The sequence below is a fragment of the Hordeum vulgare genome, chromosome 6H (genome assembly GCF_904849725.1).
Source record: "Hordeum vulgare subsp. vulgare chromosome 6H, MorexV3_pseudomolecules_assembly, whole genome shotgun sequence".
NCBI lineage: Eukaryota > Viridiplantae > Streptophyta > Magnoliopsida > Poales > Poaceae > Hordeum > Hordeum vulgare.
In genome coordinates this window covers 422,831,097-422,845,840 of record NC_058523.1, presented here as the reverse complement: position 1 = coordinate 422,845,840, position 14,744 = coordinate 422,831,097, and positions in this window count along the sequence as shown.

The following is a 14,744-nucleotide window of genomic DNA, read 5'->3' as shown; positions in this document are numbered from 1 at the left end:
AAAATATGTCTATATACTTACGTATGCAGTATGTAGTGGAACCTTTAAAAAGACTTATATTTGGAAATGGAGGGAGTATAATTTGTTCTTGTTGCTCGTGTTTAGCTGCTCTGGTGAAGTCTACTCCCAGTCCAGGGAGGCGCGCGGCATCACGCTTTTCAGTTTCAGTGAGTTTATGCGGCTTGTCCAAATTGGGCATCGGAACTGAAATGTTTCTCTTAAAGTGAATACGGTAGTTGTAGGCTTGTAGGCATTGTGTGTCACGCCTTCCATTCCATGATCGTCAGTCCACAGTCCACACAGTCCAGAGGCACCGCGCTATCCCTGACGGTTGCAGTGGAGCCAGTTTTGTCCTGCAGAGAGTGTCTGTAATCTGCTTTTGGAGACCCCACTTCACGATGGAAGAAGAGAATCGCCGCCGGCGCCGCCTCTCTTCCAGCTGCTCCGTCGATCCATGCATCCAGTATCGTAGCAGATCCAGGCATCCAGCCAAGCATGGCGCTGTTGCTAACTTCATGTTGCTAACTTCATACTCCGTTTCTAAATATAGACCTTTTAGAAATTTCATTATAAACAACATACGGATGTATCTGGTTATATTTTAAAGTGTAGATTTATTTATTTTATTTCGTATGTAGTCTTTTTATGAAATCTTTAAATGATTTTATATTTAGAATTACGCAGCGTGCATGCATGCCGCGGGTTAGAGCATCTAGGACTTGAAAAATCTGTCCCTTAAACGTGTGCTGACGTGCTTGGAGCCTCGGACACAACCCCGGACGGTCCCTCAAACGTCCTGTACAACCACACTTTTTATCAAAATTCCGAAGACATACAAATCTATACATATCGATCATACCCATGAATATCACACGTAAATAACATTTGTTTGTAGCGAAAAATACATAGTCTAAACATGAAATGTATTGATGTGGTAATCTAGGCTAATGGTAGGCAAATTGTAGCGGTAGAGTAACCTCGCTGGAGATTGTAGTGAGAGAAACATGCTGCTCATGTTCAGGCTGTGGTTGGTGTTAAACAGATACATATGCACCGACAGATATGTGATAGAACATATAGTTTAGGAGCTAGTTTAGGAGGTAGATTAGTTGCGGGATCTATCCCAATTATAATCGACTTTATCTCCTTCTCTTTCTTCTTCTTCAAGTTGTATCTCTCTTATCTCCTCCAACCAACTTATGTATGCCCTATCAGGGTTATTGCGCCCTTCTATATAACATGCAACACGTCGCCTAGCTAGGGCAAGACGTTTTCGCCAACGCATATGGTAATCAGAGCCTTCCTACTTCTCATCTAGCCATCCTTGATTCCAATCGTGCCGAAGCTATGTCTTCCTCCTCCGGACTCTCATCCTAGCCTCAGTGGGTAGGTTATTGAGAAACTCTCCCGCACGAACTGCGTGCTATGACGCACATAGATCACGCCACAGTTGCGTGGTGCCGGTGTCTTCGGCTACGTCGACGGCACCGCGCCGGAGCCGGTTAAGCTTCTCGTCCTCAAGGACAAAGACGACAAAGAGAACTTCGAGCCCAACCCTCTCCACCCTATCTGGGTACGGGAGGATCAACAGGTGCTTGGCTACCTGCTGAGCAACCTCTCCAAGGAGGTGCTCGTCACAGTGACCACGATCACCACGATGCAGGCACTCTGGACGACGCTGGCGAGCATGTACTTGTCGCAGTCGCTGAGCCGCATCAACAACATCCGTCCCTCGCTCATCAATGCGCACGGATACCCAGTTCGCCACCGCCTACTTCACCTTCATGCGGGGCCTTGCTGACGAGCTGGTTGCGGCTGGCAAACCCATCCAGGATGACGAACTCATCTCGTACATCCTTCACGGGCTGGACCTGGACTACCAACCCTTGGTCTCGACCCTCGACGCCCGTGTCAGCCCCGCCTCCTTTGATGAGATCTTCTCCATACTCAGCAACTTCGATCAACTCATGGCGCAGTTCCACGACGCGGGCGGTAGCAACTTCAAGTCCTCTCCAAACGCCGCCTCTCGTGGTCGCAGTGGTGGCTCTCGCTCTCGTGGAACCGCCCGTGGCAGGGGGAGGTCCAACGGCGGTGGCGGTGGACGATCCGACAACAAGGGTCGCCGTGGTGGTGGCTCTGGTAGAACGCGCCCCGACATGCTACGCTGTCAGATCTGCGGTAAGCCGGGCCACACTGCAAAAGATTGTTGGTACCACTAGATGAAGACGAGGACGACTCCCAAGATGATGACAAGGTCGTTGTGGCGGCCAACGGCTCTTATGGCATCGACACCAACTGGTACATCGATAGCGGGACCACCAATCACATCACTAACAAACTCGAGAAAGTGACCATGAAGGAAAGGTATCGTGGAAAAGATCAAATCCACACGGCGAGTGGAGAAGGTATGCGGATAACTCACATTGGTCATTCAATTTTTAGTACCCCTCGTCGTAAAATTCATCTCAAGAAAATTTTGCATGTCCCTAGTGTCGATAAAAATCTCATTTCTCTCCATCGTATTGCCATTGATAATTATGTCTTCCTCGAATTTCATCCATATTTGTTTTTGATCAAGGATCAGGCAACAAATAAAATCCTATGTTCAGGTAGATGTGTTTGAGGGTTTTATCCGTTGATTCCGGCGCATAGAAGATTCAATAAACAAGCCTATGGTGTTTTCAAGCTTTCGTCAACACGGTGGCATGATAGGCTAGGACATGCTTCTTTTTCTTTAGTTGAAAGCTTGCTTAGGAAAAAATAAGCTCCCGTTTGTTGGTGAGCATAATGAGACTATTTGTGGTTCATGTCAAAGAGCTAAGAGTCATCAATTACCATATCATATATCCACTAGTGTTTCTACCAAACCGTTGCAACTCATTTTCTCTGACGTTTGGGGTTCGGCCCCTAACTCTGTTGGTAGACACACCTATTACGTCAGTTTCATTGATGACTTCAGTAAGTTCACTTGGATCTATCTCCTTAAAAACGATCCGATGTGTTTCTAGTTTTTCAAAACTTTCAAGCTCTTGTTGAATGCAAGTTTGACAACAAGATCATTGTTGTGCAATCTGATTAGGGGGGGGGGAGAGTATGAGAAATTAAATTCCTTCTTCGAAACCCTTGGCGTCTCACATCATGTGTCATTCCCTCATGCACACCAACAAAACGGGTATGTTGAACGCAAGCATCGACACATCGTTGAGGTCCGCCTTTCCCTTCTCGCAGGAGCCTTCATGCCTCTAAAATTCTGGGATGAAGCTTTTCTCACGGCTGTTCATATCATAAATATGCTTCCTAGCCGTGTCATCAACAATGAAACTCCGTTAGAAAAACTTCTCCATGAAAAACCAGACTACAAATCTCTTCGTGTTTTCGGATGTGCATGATGGCCCAATCTCCGTCCCTATAATAATCGCAAATTCATGTTTCGCTCGACACAATTTGTCTTCCTTGGCTACAGTGCTCAACACAAAGGTGTCAAATGTTTAGATGTCTCTATAGATCATGTCTAAATATCTCGAGATGTTGTTTTTGACGAAACCAAATTTCCCTTTGCTGATCTTCATCCTAATGCCGGTGCACCCCTTCGCAAAGAAATTATCTTTTTACCTTCGCATCTCACCGGTATTGATCAAGGGGGAAATAATATTGATGATCAATTGTTGACTAATCCCGCTAATACCTTGCATGAGATTTGTGCTGATGAAACAGGGACTCCTAGCGATGAAACTGTAGAAAATAGCGCAACAATTGGGCGTTATTTCATGTGTCCCGAAACGGGAGACAAATCCTCCTCGGGATCAACACGCCGCCAGGAAATCGGATCCTCCTTGGGATCCGTCGCCCCAGGTACGGGCGCGCCTACGTGCGCAGGTGCAGGTGCATGTGCACGTGCCAAGGATTCCAACATGGACACGAGTCCACCTCCTCCCGGCTGCGCGAGGACTTCAGTGCCGCACCAATCGCCGTCTGCCACCTGGCGTACTGCGGCTGCCCGAGGTGATGGGCGATACCGTGGCCAACCAATCTGCTAGAAGCAGCGGGTGCGAGGCTGCTCCAGTAGCTTTGACCCTGGTGCGGGGCCCGGTGCAGACTTGCCATCATTGGAGAATGATGGGCCGGTCCAGAGGCCGGGATCCTCTGCCGCCGCCATAGACGCCGTTGTCCCACTTGGTGTCGCAGGAGATCTGGCGGAGGCTGCTCCTGCCGATATTGCTGCACAGCCTGGTGGATCTTCTGTGGCCACGGACTCAGCCACACCGTCACCACGCCGCACACGCTTGCAAAAGGGAGTAACAAAACCTATAAATTACAAACGTATAACCAAATATGGTATGGTTTGTTCTACAAGTGAACCAGGCAAACCAACTATAGTTGAAGAAGCACTTGGTGATGAAAAATGGAAGAAAGCTATGCATGATGAATACATGGCACTAGAGAAAAACAAAACACGACACTTGGTTCCTCCACAGCAATGTAAAAATTTGATTGATTGCAAGTGGGTGTTCATAATTAAAAGAAAGTCTCATGGAACCATTGATCGTTATAAAGCTAGGCTTGTTGCAAAAGGTTTTAAACAGAGATATGGCATAGATTGTGAGGACACTTTTAGTCCAGTTGTGGAAGCAGCCACCATTCGTCTTGTTTTGTCCATTGTTGTTTCCAGAGGATGGAGCCTTAGGCAGCTAGATGTGTAGAACATGTTTCTTCATGGTGTTCTGGAAGAGGAAGTGTATATGAAGCAACCTCCTCGGTCTGAAAGTAAAAAGTGCTCCATCTTATGTGTGAAAACTTGGCAAAGCAGTGTATGGGTTGAAGCAGGCTCCAAGAGCATGGTATTCTTCTCTCTATCATAAAATGCAGGCACTTGGCTTTGTTCCTTGTAAATCTGACACCTCGTTCTTTATTTATAACAAGTCCAACACATCCATATTTGTTCTCATATATGTTGATGACATTATTGTGACAAGCTCATCAAATGAAGCAATCACATGACTCTTGAAGGATTTGAGTGCATATTTTGCCTTGAAGAATCTTGGAGACTTGCACTTCTTCCTTGGAATTGAGGTAAAGAAACTCAAGGATGGACTTCATCTCTCTCAAAAGAAGTATGTAACCGATCTGGTAAAAAGGCTGGTTTGGAAGGTTGTAATCCCTCACCTACTCCATTATCGAGCTAAGAAAAAATGTCTCTCATGGAAGGGACACTCCTGAATCAAGAGGATAGAACAAAATACAGAAGTTTAGTAGGATCATTACGATATCTCACCCTTGTCACTTTCTTCATGCACCTACAACTGTTCACTTGACTGCTGCAAAACGCATAGTCAGATATGTCAAAAACTCCTTGAGCATTGGTCTAAATTTCACCAAGTCACCTTCTACTCTTGTCAGTGCCTTCTCTGACTCTGATTGGGCAGGATGCTTGGATGACAGACGGTCAACTGGTGGATTTGCTGTATTTTTTGGACCCGATTTGATATCATGGTGTGCTAGAAAACAGGCTACTGTCTCAAGGTCAAGTACAGAGGCACAATACAAAGCATTGGCAAATGCTACAAGAGAGATAATATGGGTTCAGTCCATGTTAAAGGAACTTGGTGTGAAAAATAAACAAGCTCCTTGTCTATGGTGTGACAATCTTGGTGCCACCTATCTTTGTGCAAATCTAGTCTTTCATGCTCGAACAAAGCATATGTAAACTGATTTTCACTTTGTTAGAGAAAGAGTTGCTCACAAGAAGCTTGACATTCACTTTGTGCATTCCATAGATAAAATTGCAGATGGATTCATAAAAGCCTTGCCTGTACGAAGTCTACGTAATCTCGACTTGACCAAATTGTGATTAAGGGAGGGTATTAAACACATACATATGCATCGACGAATATGTGATAGGAGAGATAGTTTAGGAGGTAGATTAGTTGCGGGATCTATCCCTATTGTAACCGACTCTATCTTCTCCTCTTTCTTCCTCTTCAAGTTATATCTCTCTTATCTCCTCCAACCAACTTATGTATGCGCTATCAGGGTTAGTACGCCCCTCTATATAACACGCAACACATCCCCACCTAGGGCAAGACGTTTCTGCCAACACACAATTGGGACAAATGCTATTGTATCTTGATCCATGCATTGTCTTCGTCAGACACTGATGGCAGCATGAGTATTTTACAAGCTATGATGATGGTTGTTCTGAAAGTTCCATTTGGAAGAACTGATATTTATAAGCTCGTCATTTTTGTCATTTCTTACCAAATTTAGCTCTTCTAATCAGACTATGGTCACCCGTTGCTACTTCTCCTTTGATTGACACATTTTTCTGCATCGTACTATTACATGGAATTCTCAGCGCCAAGCTTGCCTGATTCTTTCGGGTTCATGTGGCCGACTGAGTATTACTCCCTTCGTTCGAAAATACTTATCATAGGAATGGATGTATCTAGATATATTTTAGTTCTAGATATATCTATTTTTAAGCATTTGTACGACAAGTATGTTAGACTTATAGATATTTGTGTTGTGATCTTAAACCACCTTCTCTATCTCTATCTCTCCTATTCAAACTGTCTATCCTTATGTGTTGAATCCTAGCGATCGACAGAGTCCTTGTAAACCACGACAAGGTTGTTTCCTGCCCCCGATCAATATATACCCGCGGCTCCTCCACGGAGGAGGAACGCTTCCACAAACCAAATCTTACATGGTATACAGAGCCTAACCTCTTCCCTATCATCTAGCGACATAACCACAAAAACATCCATCACCATGGCCTCCAGCTCAGCTGCTGTTGCCCTTACCCTAGGTGCTTCCCCAACTGAGAAACTCACGAGGGGGAATTACCTCCTCTGGAAGGCGCAAGTGATGCCAGCCCTGCGAGGTGCGTAGGTGACTGGCCTCCTTGATGGCAGCGACGCCGCAACACCGAAGATGGTGGAGATCGCTCAAGCGGACAAAACTACCACAACAGAGTCGGACCCTCTGTATGGCCCATGGCTATCGAAGGATCAACAGGTTCTGAGCTACCTGCCGAATTCGCTCTCGCAAGAAATTCTTGCACATGTCGTCGGTAAGGAGAATACTTCGATCTCTGGACTGCTCTCACGACATTTTTTGTCTCGCAGTCTTAGTCCAGGATAACAAATCTACGAATCGCTATCGCCAACACCAAGAAGGGCAGCATGTCAAGCAATGATTTCATCGCCAAGATGAAGAGCCTCGGTGACGAGCTAGCCGCGGCTGGGCGCCTTGTGAGCGATCTAGAGATGGTTGACTACATCCTTGCTAGTCTTGATCGGGACTACGATCCCGTTGTGGCAGTAGTCGGCGCCATAATAAACTCCATCACTGTTGACAAACTCTTCTTGCAAATCTCTGCCTTTGATCAAAGGATGGAGATGCTGGGCGATGGACCAACAGGGCTTCGTTCGTCAGCCAATGCCATCTACAGAGGGCGAGGGCAGTCCCATGACAAAGGATGTCGCGGCGAAGTAACAGAGGGGGACACGGTCATGGGAACCACTCGTCTCCCTCTCCCGCTCGAGGCGGTGGCCACCAGTAGCATCCTCATCCGCAACCACAACAACATCAACAACAAGAAGGGGACTACCGAGAGTGCCAGATCTGCTACAAGTTTCATCCCGGTGGAGCAAAATCCTACTGGTGGCGCTACGAGGAAGATCAAGAAGAGAAGAAGGCGACAAATCTCATCACCAACTCCTATGGGATTGACACAAACTGGTATGCAGACTCAAGAGTCAACGGACACATCACAGGGGAGCTCAACAAGTTAACCATGCAATAAAAGTACCATGGTGGTGATCAAATACACACATCAAGTGGAACATGTATGGATATTACTCATGTTGGTAACTCAATTGTAAAAATCCCGTAAAATATCTACATCTAAATAATTTCCTTCATGTTCCCCATGCATTAAGGAAACTTGTCTCTGTTCATCGCTTTGCTCTTGACAATAATGTCCTTATAATCTTCTATCCTTATTCCTTTGTGATCAAGGACTTGGCAACGAGGAGAGTCATCCTTAAAGGAAAGTGTGATGTAGGCTTGTATCCACTCATATCATTATCACCTTCATCATGGTCGAATAAGAAAGCATGGAGTGTCACCAAACCTTCCTCGGCGAAGTGGACAGTCGCCTGTGTCACCCTTCTTCAGTTATAGTTCATCACGTCCTTAGTAGAAATAAACTTCCTTTTGAGTCTAGTGTTGAGTCAATTTCTGATGCCTGTCAACAGGCTAAAAGTCATTAGTTACCATATCCCATCTCTACAAGTGTATCCACTGCTCCATTACAACTTATTTTCTCAGATGTGTGGGGGCCAGCCCCTACTTCAGTTGGTAGATTTTCTTATTATGTTAGCTTCATTGATGACCACAACAAGTTCACTTGGATTTATTTGCTAAAGAAGCGATCTGATGTGTTCCAAGTATTTCTTAATTTCCAAAATCTGGTTGAACGTCAACTCAACTCAAAGATACTTGCTATGCAAACCGGTTGGGGTGGTGAGTATGAGAAACTAAATTCCTTACCAAAAATGGAATTTCACATCATGCGTCGTGTCCTAACGCTCACCAACAAAACGGTTGTGCTCAGCGAAAACATCGCCATGTTGTTGAAGTAGGACTGGCGTTGCTAGCAAATGCTTCCATGCCCCTTAGGTTTTGGAATGAAGCTTTTCTCACAGCCACATATCTCACAAATACTCGTCCCAGCAAAGTCATCAACTTTGAAAACCCCATCACACGTCTTTTTGGTGTTAAACGAGATTACAAATATCTTAGAGTCTTTGGTTGTGCATGTTGGCCGAATCTAAGTACAACACACACAAGCTTGCGTTTTGTTCAAAAAGATGTGTGTTTTAGGCTATAGTCCTATGCACAAAGGGGTCAAGTGCCTTGATGTGCCCAGAAGCAGAGTCTATATATCTCGAGATGTTGTTTTCGATGAGTCGGTATTTCCATTTGAATCCCTACATCCCAATCCCACACTTCAAGATTTTGAGCACGGGGGAAACAATTGTGCTAACCAATATGATAATACTCATGCTGGGACTAGTTCTTCTCTTGTACGTGTGTAGGTTCCTAGAGAAAATGGTGCACAAAACGATCAACATGATCAAAATATGGCAGCACCTGATGAAGAACAAGATGAAGCAGATATGGCAGCACCTGAAATTTCTGTACGCCGATCTCCCTTGGTTCGCGCGCATGGATCACCCATGGACCACAAGCCGGCTAGCCAGGGCTCTGCTGCAGCTGACGAAGTGGACACACCGATGGCTACTGAGGCTTCTGCATAAAATTTTGAAACTTCTCCACGATCTTCTTCGACAAATAGATCAGTTCACCCTCCTGTTCAACATCGTCTTCAACCTGCCACATTAAGGGTTATGACTCGGTTGCAAAAAGGTATTAGAAATCCTAAGTTAAAAATGGATGGTACCATACCATATGGCATGTTGTGTATTTCAGGTGAACCAACAAGATTGGATGATGCATTAAGAGATCAAAAGTGGAAAAAGGCCATGGATGAAGAGCATAGTGCACTCATGAGGAACAAGACCTGGCACTTGGTACCAAATCAAAGAGGAAAGAATATCATTTATTGTAAGTGGGTGTACAGAATCAAAAGAAAGGCAGATGGCTCCATTGACAGGTATAAGGCACGTCTTGTTGCTAAAGGTTTTAAGCAGTGTTACAGTATTGATTATGAGGACACTTTTAGTCCGGTTGTAAAGGCTTCAACCATGAGACTTATGCTATCCATTGCTGTGTACAGGGGATGGAGCTTAAGACATCTAGATGTACATAACACATTTTGGCATGATGTTCTAGAAGAGGAGGTCTACATGAGGCAACCACCAGGTTAAGAAAACAAGCAAAAACCCCATTATGTATGCAAACTTGACAAGGCTCTCTATGGTTTAAAACATGCACCTAGAACATGGTACTCCACATTGAGTGTGCAGCTGAAACATCTTGGTTTTATTGCATCAAAAGCTCACACATCCCTCTTTATATATAACAAGGCAAACATTGTCATTTTTGTGCTCATATATAATGATGATATTGTTGGAAATATGCCCAAGAGGCAATGATAAAATAGTTATTATTATATTTCCTGTTTCAAGATAATTGTTTATTATCCATGCTATAATTGTATTGAATGAAAGCATAGATACATGTGTGGATATATAGACAAAACAATGTCCCTAGTAAGCCTCTAGTTGGCTAGCCAGTTGATCAAGGATGGTTAAGGTTTTATGACCATATGCAAGTGTTTTCACTTGATAACTGGATCACATCATTAGGAGAATGACGTGATGGACAAGACCCAAACTATGAATGTAGCATGTGATCGTGTCATTTTGTTGCTATTGTTTTCTGCGTGTCAAGTATTCATTCCTACGACCATGAGATCATGTAACTCACTGACACCGGAGGAATAAATTGTGTGTATCAAACATCACAACGTTACTGGGTGACTATAAAAGTGCTCTACAGGTATCTCCGAAGGTGTCCGTTGAGTTAGCATGGATCAAGACTGGGATTTGTCACTCCGTGTGATGGAGAGGTATCTCGGCGCCCACTCGGTAATACAACATCACATATAAGCCTTGCAAGCAATGTGACTCAAGTGTAAGTCACGAGATCTTGTATTACGGAACGAGTAAACAGACTTGTCGGTAACAAGATTGAAATAGGTATAGAGATACCGACGATCAAATCTCGGGCAAGTAACATACCGAAGGACAAAGGGAATGTTATACGGGATTATATGAATCCTTGGCACAAAGGTTCAACCGATAAGATCTTCGTAGAATATGTAGGATCCTGATACGTCTCAAACGTATCTATAATTTTTGATGGTTTCACGTTGTTATCTTGTCAACGTTGGATGTTTTGTTTACCTTTTATATCTTTTTTGGGACTAACTTATTAACTCAGTGCCAAGTGCGAGTTCCTGTTTTTTCTGTGTTTTTGACTCTTTTCAAATCTGATTTTGGAACGGAGTCCAAACGGAATAAAATCCCCAAAATGATTTTTTCCAGAACGGAAGAAGATCGGGAGGCTTGAGGGCCAAGCAAGTGGGCCCACAAGCCCTGTTGCCGTGGCGAGGGGGGAGGCCGCGACAACCAAGCTTGTGGCCCCCCTGACGCTCCCCTTCCCTAGGTCTTTGGCCTATAAATTCCCTAAAAATCCAGAAAAAATCAGGGAGTCCACGAAAACACTTTTCCGCCGCCGCAAGCTTCCGTTTCCGCGAGATCTCATCTAGAGACCCTTCCCGGTGCCCTGCCGGAGGGGACTTTGGAGTTGGAGGGCTTCTTCATCAACATCATCGCCCCTCCAATGACTCGTGAGTAGTTCACTTCAGACCTACGGGTCCGTAGTTAGTAGCTAGATGGCTTCTTCTCTCTCTTGGATCTTAAATGCAAAGTTCTCCATGATCTTCATGGAGATCTATCCGATGTAATCCTCTTTGGCGGTGTGTTTGTCGAGATCCGATGAATTGTGAATTTGTGATCAGATTATCTATGATATGTATTTGAGTCTTTGCTGATTTCTTATATGCATGATTTGGTATCCTTGTAAGTCTCTCCGAGTCTTGGGTTTTGTTTGGCCAACTAGATCTATGATTCTTGCAATGGGAGAAGTGCTTGGTTTTGGGTTCATGCCGTGTGGTGACCTTTCCCAGTGACAGTAGGGGCAGCAAGGCACACATCATGTTGTTGCCATCAAGGGTAACAAGATGGGCTTTTATCGTAGATATGAGATTGTCCATCTACATCATGTCATCTTGCTTAAGGCGTTACTCTGTTCTCATGAACTTAATACACTAGATGCATGCTGGATAGCGGTCGACGTGTGGAGTAATAGTAGTAGATGCAGAAAGTATCGGTCTACTTGTTTTGGACGTGATGCCTATAGATATAATCATTGCCATCGATAACGTCACGACTTTGCGCGGTTCTATCAATTGCTCGACAGTAATTCGTTCACCCACCGTATACTTGCTTTCATGAGAGAAGCCACTAGTGAACACTACGGCCCCCGGGTCTATTCACACCTATCGTTTCCACTTTCGCTTTTACTTTGCTTTGTTTCTTTGTTGCTTTCAGTTCTCACTTGGCAAACAATCTATAAGGGATTGACAACCCCTTCATAGCGTTGGGAGCAAGCTCTTTGTGTTTGTGCAGGTACTTGTGATATTCCTTCACCGAATCGATACCTTGGTTCTCAAAACTGAGGGAAATACTTACCACCGCTGTGCTACATCACCCTTTCCGCTTCGAGGGAACACCAATGCAAGGCTCCAAGTACACGGGGGAATCCTTTGCATATTTTCCTAGGAAGTCCCTAAAGGCGTAGCCGTAGCAGAAGGATTCCTGGTGCCGTTGCTGAGGAGTATCAAGACAAGAATAGTCTCCCGTCAGCACACTTGTTTCTGGCGCCATTGGAAGGTCTTTTGTTGCAGTAGCAGAAGTATTTCTGGCGCCGTTGCCGGGGAAGGAGAGATCTATCCAAGTAGGTCTCACAAACTCATCTCTTGCATATACTTTTTTTGCCAGTTGCCGTTTTGGTATAGTTGAGTCATAGGTGTTAGGGTCTGCACACTTAAGGTTCGATGACGTTTGGGTATAGTTGAGTTATAGGTGTTGGTGACAAAATGTTGTTAGGAGTCCCGGATGAGATCACAGAAATCACGAGGGTTTCCGGAATGGTCCGGAAACGAAGATTGATATATAGGATGGTTTCATTTGGTCACCGGAAAGATTTCGGGCATTACCCGCAGTGTACCGGGAGTGACGAATGGGTTCCGGGTTTTCACCGGGAGGGGCCCACCCACCCGGGAGTGAGCCCAATAGTCCTAGGGTGGCGCACCAGCCCTTAGTGGGCTGGTGGGGCCATCCCAAGTGGACTATGGAGCCACAAGAAGAAAACCAAAAGAAAAAAAGAAAAAAAAGGAGGGAGGTGGGAAGGGAGAGGAGGACTCGTCCTTCCCCAAACCGAATTGGAGTTAGAGTCCTCCTCTCCACTTCGGCCGGCGCCCTAGGGGCTCCCTTGATCCCCAAGGCTAGCCCCTCCCCTCCTCCTATATATACTAGAGGTTTTAGGGTTTTTGAGACACAACTTTGCCACGTGCAACTCAAACCTATACCTCGTAGTTCTTCCTCTAGATCGAATTTCTGCGGAGCTCGGGCGGAGCCCTGCAGGAATAGATCATCTCCATCACTGGCGCACCATCACGCTGCCGGAGAACTCATCTACTTCCCCGTCTCTCTTGCTGGATCAAGAAGGCGGAGATCGTCATCGAGCTGTACGTGTGCTGAACGCGGAGGTGCCGTCTGTTCGGTGCTAGATCGGGACAGATCGTGGGACGACGGTGATTTGAATCACGAAGCTGTACCACTACATCAACCACGTTTCCTAACGCTTCCCGCTTAGCGATCTACAAGGGTACGTGGATCCGATCTCCCTCTCGTAGATGAACATCACCATGATAGGTCTTCATGTGCGTAGGAAATTTTTTGTTTCCCATGCAACGTTCCCCAACAGTGGCATCTTGAGCTAAGTTCATGCGTAGATGTTATCTCGAGTAGAACATAAAAGTTTTTGTGGGCGTTGATGTTCGATTTGCTGCCCTCCTTAGTCTTTTCTCGATTCAGCGGTATTGTTGGATTGAAGCGGCCCGGACCAACATTACTCGTACACTTACGAGAGACCGGTTTCATCAAGCAACATGCAACTCGTTGCATAAAGATGACCGGCGGGTGTTGGTTTCTTCAACTTTAGTTGAATTGGATTTGACCGAGGCGGTCCTTGGATAGAGGTTAAATAGCAATTTGCACATCTCCGTTGTGGTTTTTGCGTAAGTAAGATGCGATCATACTAGATACCCATAGCAGCCACGTAAAACATGCAACAACAAATTAGAAGACGTCTAACTTGTTTTTGCAGGGTATGCTTGTGATGTGATATGGCCAAAGACGTGATGTGATATATTGGATGTATGAGATGATCCTGTTGTAATAGTTAATATCGACTTGCACGTCGATGTTACGGCAACCGACAAGAGCCATAGGGTTGTCTTTAAAATATCGTTTGTGTTTGCAGATGCGTTTACTATATTGCTAGGTTGTACCTTTAGTAGTAATAGTATAGATAGCACAACAACCTCGATGGTGACACGATGATGGAGATCATGGTGTGGCGCCGGTGATGATGAAGATCATGCCGGTGCTTTGGTGATGGAGATCAAGAAGCACAAGATCATGGCCATATCATGTCACTTATGAATTGCATGTGATGTTAATCCTTTTATGCACCTTATCTTGCTTAGAACGGAGGTAGCATTATAAGGCGACCCCTCACTAAAATTTCAATATAAAATTGTGTTCTCCCCAACTGTGCACCGTTACGATAGTTCGTCGTTTCGAGACACCATGTGATGATCGGGTGTGATAGACTCAACGTTCACATACAACGGGTGCAAAACAGTTGCACACGCGGAACACTCGGGTTAAACTTGACGAGCCTAGCATGTGCAGACATGGCCTCGGAACACAAGAGACCGAAAGGTCAAGCATGAATTGTATAGTTGATATGATTAACATAGAGATGTTTACCACTGAAACTATACTCAACTCTCGTGTTGATCGGACTTGAGTTAGTGAATTTGGATCATGCCACACTCAAGTAACTAGAGGGATGTCTATTTG